The following is a 14698-nucleotide window of genomic DNA, read 5'->3' on the forward strand; positions in this document are numbered from 1 at the left end:
AGGGAGGGAGATGCAAGAGGGAAGAGATATGGGAACATATGTATATGTATAACCGATTCACTTTGTTGTAAAGCAGAAACTAACACACCATTGTAAAGCAATTATACTCCAATAAAGATGTTTAAAAAAAAATAGTCCATGGTTGATGTTCATATGTTTAAAATGGATTAATCTATAATGTGTAAGCAACTCTCTTGTTCACATTTATACTATTCAGATATGTATCCTAAGTGCATATACATATATAAATGCACATGTACAACCACACACATATATACATAAATGCATATATACACCGAAACCCTAAATTTAAACACAAACTAAGAATTGGTAGCAGAGGAAAAAGAAAGATACTATTTTTTAACACGAAACGCTGAATGCAGAATAAAAATATTACCTGTACTCCAATACAATTCAAATCTTAATTACTACTCCTTGCCCCAAATTCCAGCAAATCAACTAGTCATCAGAATTCTTACTGACCTTTTTCAAAGACAATCTTAACTAAAATGGAACTTAAAACTATCAAACATCCAAGTGACAGCCAACTTTTTCTTTTTCTTTTTCTTTTTTTTTGGCTAAATTTGGGCCTCAATCTTTTTTGAAGGAAAAATTCAATCACTATGTTGAACATGTTAGAGAAGAGATAATAGGTTTTACTTGAACCTGTCCAAAACTCAGCTGAAGAAAAGTAGAACCACTGTTTAATCACAGTCAGAATTCTTCTTGTTTTATTTGGGTATCAAATGTTTTATTGCCCCCAAAGCACATCATTTTCTTCTATCTTTCCTTCTGATAGTTATTGCTCTTTTCAATAAACTACTTCTACTCACCACCCTCACAATAACTAACATTTGAGGACTTAATACATGCCAAGCACTATACTGACCCATGAACTACCCCCTACATACAATTTAGGAAGCACCTACCCATCATGTTTTATTGTGATCCCAGCCAGGGGTTCCCAAACCTGTATTCCTATCAGAAGCACCTGGGGACATTTCTCCCCACTCCATCTCCTTAAAATCAACTCAGGAGCATTTAAAAATACAAATGTTGGGCGTCCCTGGTGGCGCAGTGGTTGAGAGTCCGCCTGCCGATGCAGGGGACGCGGGCTCGTGCCCCGGTGCGGGAGGATCCCACGTGCCGCGGAGCGGCTGGGCCCGTGAGCCATGGCCGCTGAGCCTGCGCGTCCGGAGCCTGTGCTCCGCAACGGGAGAGGCCACAACAGTGAGAGGCCCGCGTACCACCAAAAAAAAAACCAAAAAAGAAAGAAAAGATTCTCATAAAAGACTAATGTGAAGTAAGGCCTGGGAACCACTATCATATAACATATTATAATATACATAATTATATATAGTATATTCTATGTAAATTATCTCTCCAAGAGTGACAGAAAAACACCCGAGAATGTAAGTCCCCTTTCTTTGTTGAATAAAGAAGTCTTTACTTGAATAGTTCGATATATTAAAGCGTTCACTTGGAGTTTCAATGGATATGCTTTGCATGTTGAGTGTGAAAGCCTTGATTAACGAGTATCATGAAAGTGATTACAAAACTCACAAACTACTCTCCAGCGTAACAAACACATCCCCTCTTTTCCCCACATGCCATCGTGTTCACGCTCTGGAAAAAGATGCCACCGAAAGGCCCTTCTACTCAAACATTTATTGATGCACCCAGCATTTGAGAGACATCTCTCAAGTGCTGTAGGGAAGATAAACGGGAAGATGCAAGAGGCTCTGCTTCTCTGGGACTCACCTCAGAGAAACCCCAAACTCACGTACACAGGCCCGTGGTAAGAGTGAGGAGGAAGGACAGAATGGCTGATCCAGGGGCTCCTTCCCAGGGTGGCTCCTTCTCACCTTTCAGATGAGGTCTCACAGGTTTTCTGTTTCTTCCCTAGGGAGGGCTTCCCCTGCCCCTATCCTACCCAAAGCAGGAACACCCACTTCTGCTATTTACTCTCCCAGTAAATGTTTTTTCTTTCTTTTATGGCACTTACTCCAACTTCTAATCATTTTATTTGTTTGTCTTTCATCCTTGAGGGAACGGTCCTTTCTTTGTATTTATTTCAGTTTCAGTGCCTGGGATAAAGTAAGCGCTCAATAAAGTTTTGCTAGATGGATGGATGGGTGGGTGGGTGGATGGATGGATGGATAAATGGATGGAAGAATGGATGGATGAGTGACAAAATGAAAAAGATCAGGTAATGAAGGAGCTATGAAATATAATTTGATGATGGCATTTAATTAATTAGGAAGTCAATAGGTATAAGTGGGACTCACAGTTGTATACTTTTCATTTGGAAGCTTTTAGTTACTGAACACAACTCACTTTTATGGATAAAGTATTAGGATACAAAGTTACAAGGCACGGGCAGCCCAGCAGTTCTAATTTGAACCCCTCACAGCATGACTGAGGGAAATTTTTAATCACTACTTACCTGCAGAAATAAGTGTTCAGTACCACTCAGTAACGTTTACCTCTTTCATCCTGTTTCATCTTGTTTTTTTTTTTTTTCTACTACCAGGAACAGATCTCCCTGTAACAATGACGGTACAGCATCTTCTGAAAGACTGCTCATTGTACCTGGCTCACAAAGAAGCCCTTTAAGGTTGAAAAGGAAAATGCAGACAAGACCAAGATGACCCCAGGTAAACTTAATCTAGGCTCATGTCAACATTATGAAAGAAATGTTAGATGCTTATACAAATATCCAGAAGAACAAAATAATGTTTTTTTTTAAACTGTTTAGAAAACTCTGTCCTGAGAATACAGATATAATCTACAAAGAGGCATCTCAAATGCTGTCAAAGTAAATTTTTAAGCAATTAATGAAGGGAGAAATAGATGAAATAATAGCTTGGTCTTTCATAAATAATCAATACGAGAGATTAGTTCCTTACCTCGAGCTCTCTGATATTATCTGTTAGAGTTCACTTCAAAAGAAATACTTGCTCTGCACTAAAGGCCATTCAGGAGCTGTCTCTTTGTTCTCTACAAATGGCAGCGGGGTATTTGCAATAAGCAGACCACAATCTACAAAATAAGCCAAGTTTGTGAGACAACACAAACTTGAGGAGGGAAACGCTGATTTGAGATTATGCCACTTTGGTGGCATTTCCTCAAATGAGATATTTAGTAAAAATGCAATTACTTTCCTTATCTAGGTAAATAAATAGGAAACGATAAGGCTGTTGGCCATGGGGGGGGGCACAAAGTTACTCACGCTACGACTTTATAAGACGTGAAATCTTCGCCTTCAGGACTTTTAACTTATTTAAAAAGAAAAATGTGGACTTGTCTTTTACTGTAGTAACTCTTTTTTTAAAGTAATTAAAGCCTGAAGAGCAAATAAGCACACAGGGTGTGTCTGCCATCCTCCTAACAGTGTGGAGGACATAAGCAGGAGAGTGCAACCCCATCGTCATCAACAAAGACATCAGTTTCGTTCTTCTTCCAAGCAAGAGTCACGATATTAAAGTATTTTAAAGCAACACAATATTCAGCTATTAGAAGTGGCCTCCACAGACCACCTTAGCTGAGGTCCTGGCTACAAGGCAGGTGAATCCATCCTTCCCCAGCTTCCCTCTCTGAGACACCAAGGCATCAACAGCTCAAAGAACCACCTAATCCTTTATGGGCCAAGGGAGAACTGGAAAAGGGATGAAAATAAAAAAGAAGGGTACTTTGTCAGGTAGACTTTCTATTCCATTCATGTAAATCCCATATTTGTATTCCAAAAACTGAGCTGAAGGTAGAGACAGACTGGTTCTCATGGAAAATCACAATGCTATGGTGGAAGGTGGTACGAAAGTGTGTCAGGTGTGAAAGCTCTCATTTGTACAACACGGGGTAAGAATCCAGGGCAGTGGCTTTGGCCTGTGAGCAGAAAACTTCTGAGAGGTCCACTATTTCATTACAGACGTAAACTTAGCACCGTTTTTCAACTGGAGACAGCATAGCGTGATGGTGTACTGTAGACACACACATACCCCATGCACTGTGTTCACCTCATAGTTTTACCCTGAGCAACTCATTTCATTTCTGAGTCTCAAGATCTGCATCTGTAAAATGGAGATATTTATATTACCTATTTAACAGGTTACATGATTAAACGAGGTTAGGTATGAAAAGTACCTAGCACAGTACCTGCAAAAAAACAGCACTCAATCAATGTTATACAAGGAAAAAGGACACTTTCAGAACCCTGTAGGGCATGAAAAGTCAGCCCTTAGAGTCTCAAAGAACTTCAAGTTGTAGGACAAATAAAAGTTATTATTAGGAAACAAAAATGAAAATGCTTTTGAAACATGGTATTTGAAGAGGTTATGCAGTATGAAAATAAATGTAAGCTCAGGAAAGGTCTAGAGATACTTGTGAATAACGTATTCATTCATAGTGAAGAACTAAAAACTAAGATGTTGATGGCGGTCCGAAACGTCTCCTGATAGTGGACAACTATCAATGCTTTTTCAAGGATTGTGTTAGCTACAGACAAAATTGCTAGCCCAGGGAACTTACAGCTCTGACTCGATGTGTCAGTTATGTTTTTAATTTGTATTTTTACTATATAAACATACTCAGAAGTCAAGCAGGAAATAATGTATTTAAATAAGCAGAAGTATAACAAATCAAACCTCTCTGTGTTCAAAAGATCACCATAGGTTAAATTTATGTCAATAATCAAGTTTCCCAAACTTCTAAAGCATCTCAATACTCACTCTTATATTAATGACATCCTGTTTCAGTTATGCTGAGCAAATAGGATTTGAAATGAGAAAAATAATATCTGCACAGAAATCCTTCCTGTCTGTTGATTAAATCTAATCAGTCATCATAAACTTGATACACATTAGCATTCTGAATCTAATTTACACACTAGGGAGTCCTATAATCAAAGCGTATATTTATGTTGATAGTAAAATGTTAAAATAACCAATATTTTAAATTAATAGCCTCTGTAATTTCAAGTAATACTGCTATGCAGTGACATAAAAATGAAATCTTTGCTTGAAAAAATTAAGCTATATGTCCTTAAAAAAAAAAATAGTGCCTAACAAAACTGCCTAATTCTTGCTTTGACATTTACCAAGTATTTATTACCTGCCGGCTATTACAGATGAGGTTGGTGATGGAGCTGCAGAGAATCACCACCACTCCCATTCAAGCTTATTAAAGCTCCTCATATCAAACAACGCTGGCTCATTTTTAAAAGATATGGACAAAATCATGAGTAAAAGATAGAAAAATAGAAAGATTTTTATTAAAACTCATTCATTCAACAAATATTTATTGAGCACCTACTACTTCCCAGGCACTACTCAACATGCTTGAGGTACATCAATGATATATCATAGCCCTTAGACTCTGAAGACAGAAATGTTTTGGAGTAACTCTGAATGCTCAAATCATTTATTAATTTAAACAGACAATTTGGAAGTTGCATGAAATTGCCATCTTTAAGCGCCATCCGCAATGATACTCCCATTGATACGGACATCTGCTTTCTAATACTGGATTAAGGATCAATGTGTTTTCATTTCCTAGTGTGCCAGGCAGGGAATTTGAAAATCTGAAAATCCGAAAAAATGAGACTGTGTCTCTGCCTCTTTAAAAAAAAAAAAAAAAAAAAAAAAAGAGGGAGGAAGAGAAAAGACAGAGAATTCATCATATCGTCACACTGATAACTGTACCTTTATTTAATCTTTTTATTTAAATAAAGAAACAGGGGCAAGGAGTGAGGTAGCTCGCCTAGAGTCAAGATGTTGATGAGCGGCAGATGTGGGGTTTGAAACTCCAGGGCCCACACGCCTCTCGCTAGGGTTCTCTGTGCCAAGTTTCTGCGAGCCACTCAACAATCACAGAAGCAAACTAATTCTAAAATTAGAACCTCGCACTGGAGCCGCCTCTTTAGTGGTCTGTTCCCCACACCCCACACTAGAGTCTGAATTCCATGAAGGCATAAACCATGTCTGGTTAGTTCACCTCTTCATTCTTTAACCAGGCACAATTCCAGACCCAGAGAAAGAACCCAGTAACTATTTGTCAATGGGTTAAATGATTAATGAATTGACCATGGTGCTTTTTCTGGTCACTTCTGACTGTAATCTACCTTTACAAAAAAACAAAAACAGGAATGAAGCAGGCTTCCCTGAATATTTATACCAAGCATGAGTTAAATTAATGGCATTCACTAGAAACGTAAAGAAACGCACAATGTTGGTTCTCAAATAACTTAATCTAGTTGAAAAAAAAAGGGAGAAAATGTGAAATATCAGCACAATTTCTACTTTTTAATGGGAGAAGTAAGGAAGGACTCAGAAAAGAAAGAAATACTCAAAAAGGCTTTCGATGGGAAACAAGGCCTTTGGAGACTGGGGAAGCATGACAAACTTCCTTTGGCAAAGATGGTAAACCATGAGCAAAGTTTCTCAAAGTGTGAGATACAGGATGGTCTCAAATGGAGACACACAGACTCCACATTCAATGACCATGGAATTACACAGTGAGAAAGGTCCTTTCCAATTTCTTTCATCCCAGGAAGAGTGTCTTTTTGATGCTAATGTGTCTTCAATCTCGAAACACTTGCCTTTTGTAACAAAAACAGCTCAGATCTCATACTCAGGCCCTTCTAGACCACAAACCTAGTCAGGATCTAACAGTTTTCTTCCAATTTCAGTACATTTATTTTACACATACATCCATCTGTCGTTGCCATTTAGTATAGTATTTCCTTTATATATATATTTTTAATTTATTTAAGCCTCCATATGGAATATGGGGGCAAAGGTCATGAAGTTAGTATGAGCATGGCTCAAATTTGGGAACCCTGATTGAGAGAAATGAAGAATGTGCCAGAATCCTTCAGTGGAAACAAGATTAAACACAGCCCAGAAATAGTGGCTACTCTATTGCAGTGAGAAGCGAACAGCTACAAAGAATTCCAGTCTGATAAAGAAAATCATCTAGGGCTCTGAAATCATAGTACGTGGGCCTAGCCCTAATCACTTCCTAACTGTGGAAAGTGAACATGACTGACAGATATGATTCCATACAGGAAAACTAGGGGCCAGGCCAGTAGGACTGAGAATATCACAATGGAAGTGATGCCACGATTGTTGATAGTGCCTGTAAACAAGACCTCCGTCCAGAAAAAAAAAAAAGGCAAGGCTGTTAGAACAAAATGTGAGGCATGCTGTATTTCAATATATAATGACCTCTCCTCTCACACTGTGAAGGTCACTTCTGCCTGTGTTATCTCCTGGGGCACAAATATAGCTTATAGTCCAGTTTTGTTTTGCTTTGCCTTTTTTCTAATTTCATAATAAAGTACCAGAGGAGATTCCGAGTAGAGTTGTTGGGTTTTTTTTTTCCCTAGCTGTATAATATTTTTATACACTAGATGGAGCCAACTTTATAATGCCTTGGGATTCACATACAGGTTTGTGCTGGACATGAAAAACACCCATACAAAAAGTTATGGGAGAGCCATGTACCACCTGGCTCTCCCATAAAATATATTTTAATTTAAATTTTGAAGATCAAAGTTAATTTTAAAGATCAAAAGTTCCCATCATTTTACCACTCTGCATATGTTCTATAACTCCTAAGCCCAAATTAATATCAAACTATCAATAATGCTGTAAAAACGTTTGAAATATGATCATCTTATAGCTCACTGGCACTTTTAACTTGGGTTTAACATGTGTTTATTATAGTTTTTTAAACTGACAATTTCAAAAAATATTTCTTTTCCTTCCTTTGCTTTGGGAGAAATGGAAGCAATTTATAAATGCAATAAGCATGATTCTCTCATCAGACCCATAAAGTAAAGACTACCTCTAGGGTAGGTGGAATCAGAGCAAAGAGAGCGGTAGATATAGAGAGAATATAGAAAACAGTCACCAGCATGGAGTGAAACTGCCAAGGCACTTGCAAGAGGAAATGGCTGATCTCCAGGACCAGGAGACAAGAATATACCTCTAACCTGGAGCCAGGACGGGGCAGCAGGGAAGTAAGAGGAAGTTTACACTGATGATTCTCTCCTGTCAGGCACGGTAACTCAATGCCTTTTCATTGAATCCTAATCCTTTAAAATCGCGGTTCTCAAACGGCACAGTCTTGTCCTCAGGGGACATGTAACAATGTCTGGAGCCACTTTTGGTTGTTACAGATGGGGAGACGGGTGCTACCGGCATCTAGAGGCAGAGACCAGGGTGCTGTTAAACACCTCACAAGGCCTAGCACGCCCCTCACAATAAAGACGGATATCCAGCCCCAAATGTTTAATAGTGCTGCGCGTGAGAAACTCTATTTTAAAGTAAGCAGCTCTCCCATACAGGAGACAGAGTAGTTCTAACTCATTGTAAGTGTTAAATAAATAAGCAAAAACTTCAGTGTGTCTATCAGACAGCTTTTAAAGTCGATGGGACACATTACAGACATACTTGAGTTACATATGCCCCAGTATTTTGTCAACGTGTAAAAATTATGTTGAGTGATTAAAGCCACAGCACAGAGGGTAAGGATTAAGGAGGAATACATCAATAAATTGAAGATTATGGACACAATGGATTAAGTACACAACAGTGAAAATGAATAAACTACAGCTATATGCCTCTACATTTTTCGAATCAAAAACACTGTTGAAAAAGGCAAGTCACATAGAATACTGCCATATGGCTCCACTGTTTATAGTTCAAAGTCTAGTTTAGACATGCAGTCATAGATAGCAACACTGAACCATAATGAAAAGCAAGGGAGTGATTAGCGTAAAATTCAGGGTCGTGGTGAACTCCGTTGGGGGCAGGATAGAGAGGAGGATGTAATCAAAGGTGAGGCTTCTAGAGTATTTGATATCTCAGGATGAATAGTGGGGACCTGGTTATTCATCTTACTGTTCTTTACTTAACTGATAGGTTTTAGGTGCTCTTCTATGTGTATATTTCACATTTTTTATGAAGGATTAAAAAGGAGTGTAAGGGAAGTGAAGATATAGAGATAACAAGTATAGTCCACTCATTAAGGATAATTTTGACCTATCTGGCTAAGATACCAACAGGTCAAAGGCATCTCTCACTCTCCTTTGCCCTTAACCCTCCATTGTCTGGTCACTTATCATATGTTACCTGTCAACACCACACTGCATCTCCTCTGCCCTCACAGTTATTCTGCCATGATCCATGGCCTGGACTGCTAAGTTGCTCTCCCCACTCCCTGCAGTACATCCTACACCTACTACTAGATAACTCTTCCTAAAGCATGGCTTTGCTGCTTTCATGCTACTACTTTATTTTTTTTTTCTGTTTTTATCGGAGTATAGTTGATTTACAATGCTGTGTTAGTTTCTGCTGTACAGCATCGTGAATCAGTTATACATATAAATATATCCACTTTTTTAGATTCTTTTCCCCTATAGGTCATTACAGAGTATTAAGAGTTCCCTGTGCTATACAGCAGGTCTGTATTAGTTATCTACTTTATATATAGTAGTGTGTAAATGTCAATCCCAATCTCCCAATTTATCCCTTCCCCCACTTTTCCCCCGGGTAACCATAAGTTTGCTTTCTACATCTGTGACTCTATTTCTGTTTTGTAAATAAGTTCATTTGTACCTTTTTTTAGATTCCACATATAAGTGATATCATATGATATTTGTCTTTCTCTGTCTGACTTACTTCACTTAGTATGATGATCTCTAGGTTCATCCATGTTGCTGCAAATGGCAGTATTTCATTTTCCATGCCACTACTTTAATAAAATTAATGGTTTATCAACACAGAATGAATGAATTGCAAATGTCTTATTTAGACTGGCAATCAAGGCCAACTTATCTTTCTAGTCTTAACGATTATAACTAGTGCAACCATTACAAACAACATAGAGCAGTCCCCCACCACTTATCCAGGGAAGATACTTTCCAAGACCCCTAATGGATGAGTAGTACTGAACTCTATATAATTATGCTTTTTCCTGTGCATACATATCTCGGATAAAGTTCAATTTATAAATTACGCACAGTAAGAGAATATCTGAATCACCCGCATCACTACTCTTGCACTCTGGGGCCATCAGTAAGTAAAATAAGGGCTACTTGAACACGACAGTCAATCTGATAACCTAGATGGCTACTAAGTTACTAACAGACTGGATATGCTGGACAAAGGGATGATTCACGTCTGGGGCAGGACGGCACAAGACAGCACGAGATTTCATCACACTACGCAGAATGGTGTGCAACTGAAAACTTCTGAATTGTTTATTTCTGGAATTTTCCATTTAATATTTTTGGATGGTGGTGGACTATGGATAACTAAATTTGTGGATAACAGGGAACTACTGCACTCATTCTCTAACCCCAGCTGTAGGCTCTTGATTAAACTCTTCCTCTTGCCTGGAATACCCGTCATGCACTCACCATCCCTTTCTACCGAGATCCTACACATTCTTCAGTAAAATGAAACAGAGGTGCACTACTAAATGCTGGCAAGGAATGGTGCCACTGGAACACTCAGATGCTGCTGCTGTGGGTGTAAACTGGTACAAAGACTTTGGAAACGGTTTGTAGTATTCACCAAAGCTGGACATACGCATACTTTAGAACCCTATAATTCCACTCCTTGGCACACAGCAAACAGAAATGTACATGCATGGTCACCAAAAAGCATATAGCAATAATGTTCATAACAGCACCACTCATAACAGTGCAAAACTGTAGGCAAACCAAATGCCCATCAACAGCAGAAGAGACAGGGATATAGTCATACAACAGAATATTCCATGGGAATAAACTATTGCCACATATGACAACAGGGATGAATCTCACATACACAATGTTGGGCAAAGGAATCCAGACATGGCAGTACAGGCTGTAGTGTTCCATTTGTATAAAGTTAAATAACACCCAGACAGCATTAATCTATGTTAGAAGTCAGGATGGTGACTATACCTGGGGAAGGGTTGACTTGCAGAAAGTGCAAGCATGCTAGTAATGGTCTGTCTCACAGACTGCATTACTCCATGAAAATTCATCAGGCAGTACACATAAGATGTGTATACTTTTCTGTAGGAATGTTATACTTTGATTAAAAGTTTACTAAAAAATATTTTAAGAATCGACCCATTCTTCAAGATTATATTAATACCCTGACAAACCTTCCTCACTTTAACAAAAATCATCCATGATCCCAGCTAGATGCCTTTTTCTCCTCTGTCTAAATTTCCACAATACAAGTGTAATGTTCCCTTTTCTTTTTTTGTGCATGTTTACCGAAGTTGACTGTTACGCCCCTGAGCATATAGACCAGTACTTTCTTTTCTGATTTCCTATAAAGCACTGACTTCTAGTAGCTAATCAAAAGATACTTATGGGATTTTAATGACACGCATTGCCCCTTTCAAAGCGAGTCCACATTTCTCTCTCAACACAGCGTGTTGCGTACACGCTGTCATTCTTTTTTAAAAAAGTTGTTCTCAATGTATATAGCATTAAACATATAACATTAAAATTCACCTTTTTGCTGTACCGTTCTAGAGGTTTTGAAATGCATAAATTCATGTAACCACCACCACAATCAAGATACAGAACAGTTCCATCGTTCCGAACACTCCTTAGGCTGCCTCTGGGGAGTCAAAACATCACCCAACCCTGTCCCCCAGAAACCACCTATTTTTCTATTCCTATAGTTCTGTCTTTTCCAGAACGTCATATAAATGGGATCATTCAATACAAACACTTTTGAGTATGGCTCCTTTCCCTTAGCAAGTATATTTGAGATCAATCCATGTTGCAGCAGGCATCGGTACCTATTTGCAAATTAATATTCCATTGTACAGACGAACCATGGCTTATTTATCCTTTCACCAGTGGAAGGACATGTGGGCTGTCTCCAGTTTTTGATGATGGTGATTAACGCTGCTATACTTTTTAAAGACTTTTTTTTTTTTAAAGAGTATTTGAAAACAACTTACTAAAGGTCATACATTTACCAGTGATGAAAAGAAACGGTATACACTCGTAAAAACTCTGGAAAAATAGAAGTCAACAATTTTTCCCCTTATGGCAATGAACCCAGCTCACAATATATTTTCCGTAAAGAGATTTCAAACTCCCTTTTCTATATTTAGTGCACAGTAATGAGCCAGAGTTCATAACTATCCAACTAAAGCACTTTTCTAGAGGCTGCTTCTTGCCAATGTGACCCTATGGCCGCACTACTATAAATAACATGTATGCCTTGATCTGTGTACAGCTATTCATCAGTGCTACGTAAATAAGTGATTATGCCCTGCCGGCCTCTGCCTTTCATCTGACCTACTGGACTTACCTGCGATGCACAGAGAGGACAGTAAGAGACAGGCCTGGCACTCAGGGGCTCCAAGACATGCAAGGAAAAGGGCTACTTCAACGATTATGCAGAAGGGTGGCTACAGCTGCACTTTTTTTCTGTTGATTTAAACACAAAAAGCATATGTCCAAATCCTCGGGGGCAGAGTGACCATATCACAAAATTTCCATTAGCTGGCATTTCAGGGTACCCATCTATGAAGCCTGAGCCACTACACAGCCAGGGTCGAGGCCACAGGGAAAGGAAATGCCCAAGAACAACTTTTCAGGGACATCTCCGAGCTGCACCTGCCACCCTGGCTAGAGAAAACACGTTGGTTTTAAGCTTTGAAAACTCAAAGTGGCATGATAAATCTTTTTGTAATATCTCCATGATAGTAACTAGAAAAATCATGAGACTCTCATCCTCCAGCCTCTTTCAAAAGTTCTTCCTAATAATAATAGCAGCTAATTATGGGGGAGGTATGCTACGCACGCCTGTGCTAAGCATTTTACATACCATACCTTGATTTATTCCTCAATAACAATGCTCTAACTTAAACACTATTATGATGTCCCTCTTACCAATGAGAAGAGCGAGGCTCTGAGAGACTACATCACTTGCTGAAGAGTTTGCAGAGAAGGAATTCAATCCAAGGCACAGTCTGGTTCTAGAGCCTGTGTTCTTAACCCACAGGCTCTACTTAAAGAGATATTTATTTATTCATTATTTACTCAAAAAATATTATATTATTATAGCCATCTAAGGAAATAAATTGGAATGAGATATGCTCCTCCCCTCTAGGTGCTCATTACTTGGAGGAGGGCAGAGAATCCTATAAATAATAATACCTTAACCTTTTTGGTCACATACTTTTCTGAGACTCATATGAAAACTACGGACTGCCTCCAGAAAAAATTCACACAGGCACAGACACGCAAAGCTGAATGCTTGCAGCCACAGCCTAGGAATCCCTAGAATACTTAACTAGCTGACTATTAGCTGCAAAGGGTTTTGATTAAGAGAGGAGCAAAGTATTGTGAGAACTCAAAGGAGAAAGCTCAGGGTACGGAAGTCCTGAAGACAGAGACTGCATTAGGCAAAGAAGGAAGGAAGGGGGCCTTCGATGAAGAGGTGGATGTTTCAGAAAGCTGGTGGGAGGACAAAGGTCTAAAGAGGAAAGAGGAGGGAAGCAAGGAATTAGGTAGCAGATCACTAAAATATTCCAGACAAGAGTTTCCTATTTCTAGGAAGGATGTGGTGAGAATGAGGTATGAGTCCAGGCTCTGCGGTCAGAAAGAACTGGGTTCACATCTTGTACTACATATATGTGCAATGGAATACTACTTATCCATAAAAAGATATGAAATCTTGCCATTTTCAACGACATGGATGGATATTATGGATATTATGCTAAGTAAAATAAGTCAAACAGAGAGAGACAAATACCATATGATTTCACTCATACATGAAATTTTTTTAACATGAACAAACCAAATCAAACAAAAACAAACATATAGATACAGAGATCAGAGCAGTGTTTACCAGAGGGGAAGGGGGCGGGGGAAGGCAAAATGGGTAAAGGGGGTCAAGAGTATGGTGACAGATGGAAACTAAACTTTTGGTGGTGAGCACACTGCAGTGTATACAGAAACCGAAATATAATATTGTACATATGAAACTTACATGTTATAAACCTATAACAAAACATATAAACACAGGCAGACCTCAGAGATACTGTGGGTTTGGTTCCAGACCATCACATGAATTTTTTGGTTTCCCGCTGCATATCAAAGTTATGTTTACACTATACTGTAGTCTATTAAGTGCACAATAGTACTATGTCTAAAAAAACATACATCTTAATTTTAAAAATTTTTATTGCTAAAAAATGTTAGCCACCATCTGAATCTTCAGTAAGTTGTAACCTTTTTGCAACAGTAACATCAAAGATCACTGATCACAGACCACCATAACAAATATAAAAATAATGAAAAAGTTCAAATATTACAAGAAATACCAAATGTGACATATAGACACAAAGTGAGCAAATGCTATTGGAAAAATGGTGCTGATAGACTTGCTCGACGCAGGTTTGCCACAAACCTTCAATTTGTAAAAAAGGCAATATCTGCAAAATGCAATAAATCGAAGCGCAGTAAAACAAGATGTGCCTATTAAGTCCCCTGCAATGAGAAAGAACGAAAGAGGGAGGGAGGGAAAGAGGGAAGGAGGAAGAGAGAGACAGGAAGGAAGGAAGGAAGGAAGGAAAGAAAGAACTGAATTCAAATCCAAGTTCTTCCCCCCCTCATTAGCTATACAGCCAGGGGAAAATTAAACCCCTCTAAGCCTGTTTCCTTGTCTGT

General features: G+C 38.7%; 1 protein-coding gene across 13 annotated transcripts in view; it reads right to left on the reverse strand.

Moving 5' to 3' along the window:
- MITF (melanocyte inducing transcription factor) overlaps positions 1-14698 on the reverse strand; it is a 242056-nt gene that overhangs the window by 112082 nt on the left and 115276 nt on the right. Inside the window, exon 1 of one of the 13 annotated variants that reach the window (XM_028479485.2) lies at positions 12333-12354. The exons of the other annotated variants lie outside the window; for them this stretch is intronic. The gene's annotated coding sequence lies outside the window, so the exon portion shown is untranslated. Of the gene's footprint in view, positions 1-12332; positions 12355-14698 lie in introns of those variants that run through there. 13 annotated transcript variants of the gene reach the window in all.

The sequence above is a fragment of the Physeter macrocephalus genome, chromosome 18 (genome assembly GCF_002837175.3).
Source record: "Physeter macrocephalus isolate SW-GA chromosome 18, ASM283717v5, whole genome shotgun sequence".
Taxonomy (NCBI): Eukaryota; Metazoa; Chordata; class Mammalia; order Artiodactyla; family Physeteridae; genus Physeter; species Physeter macrocephalus.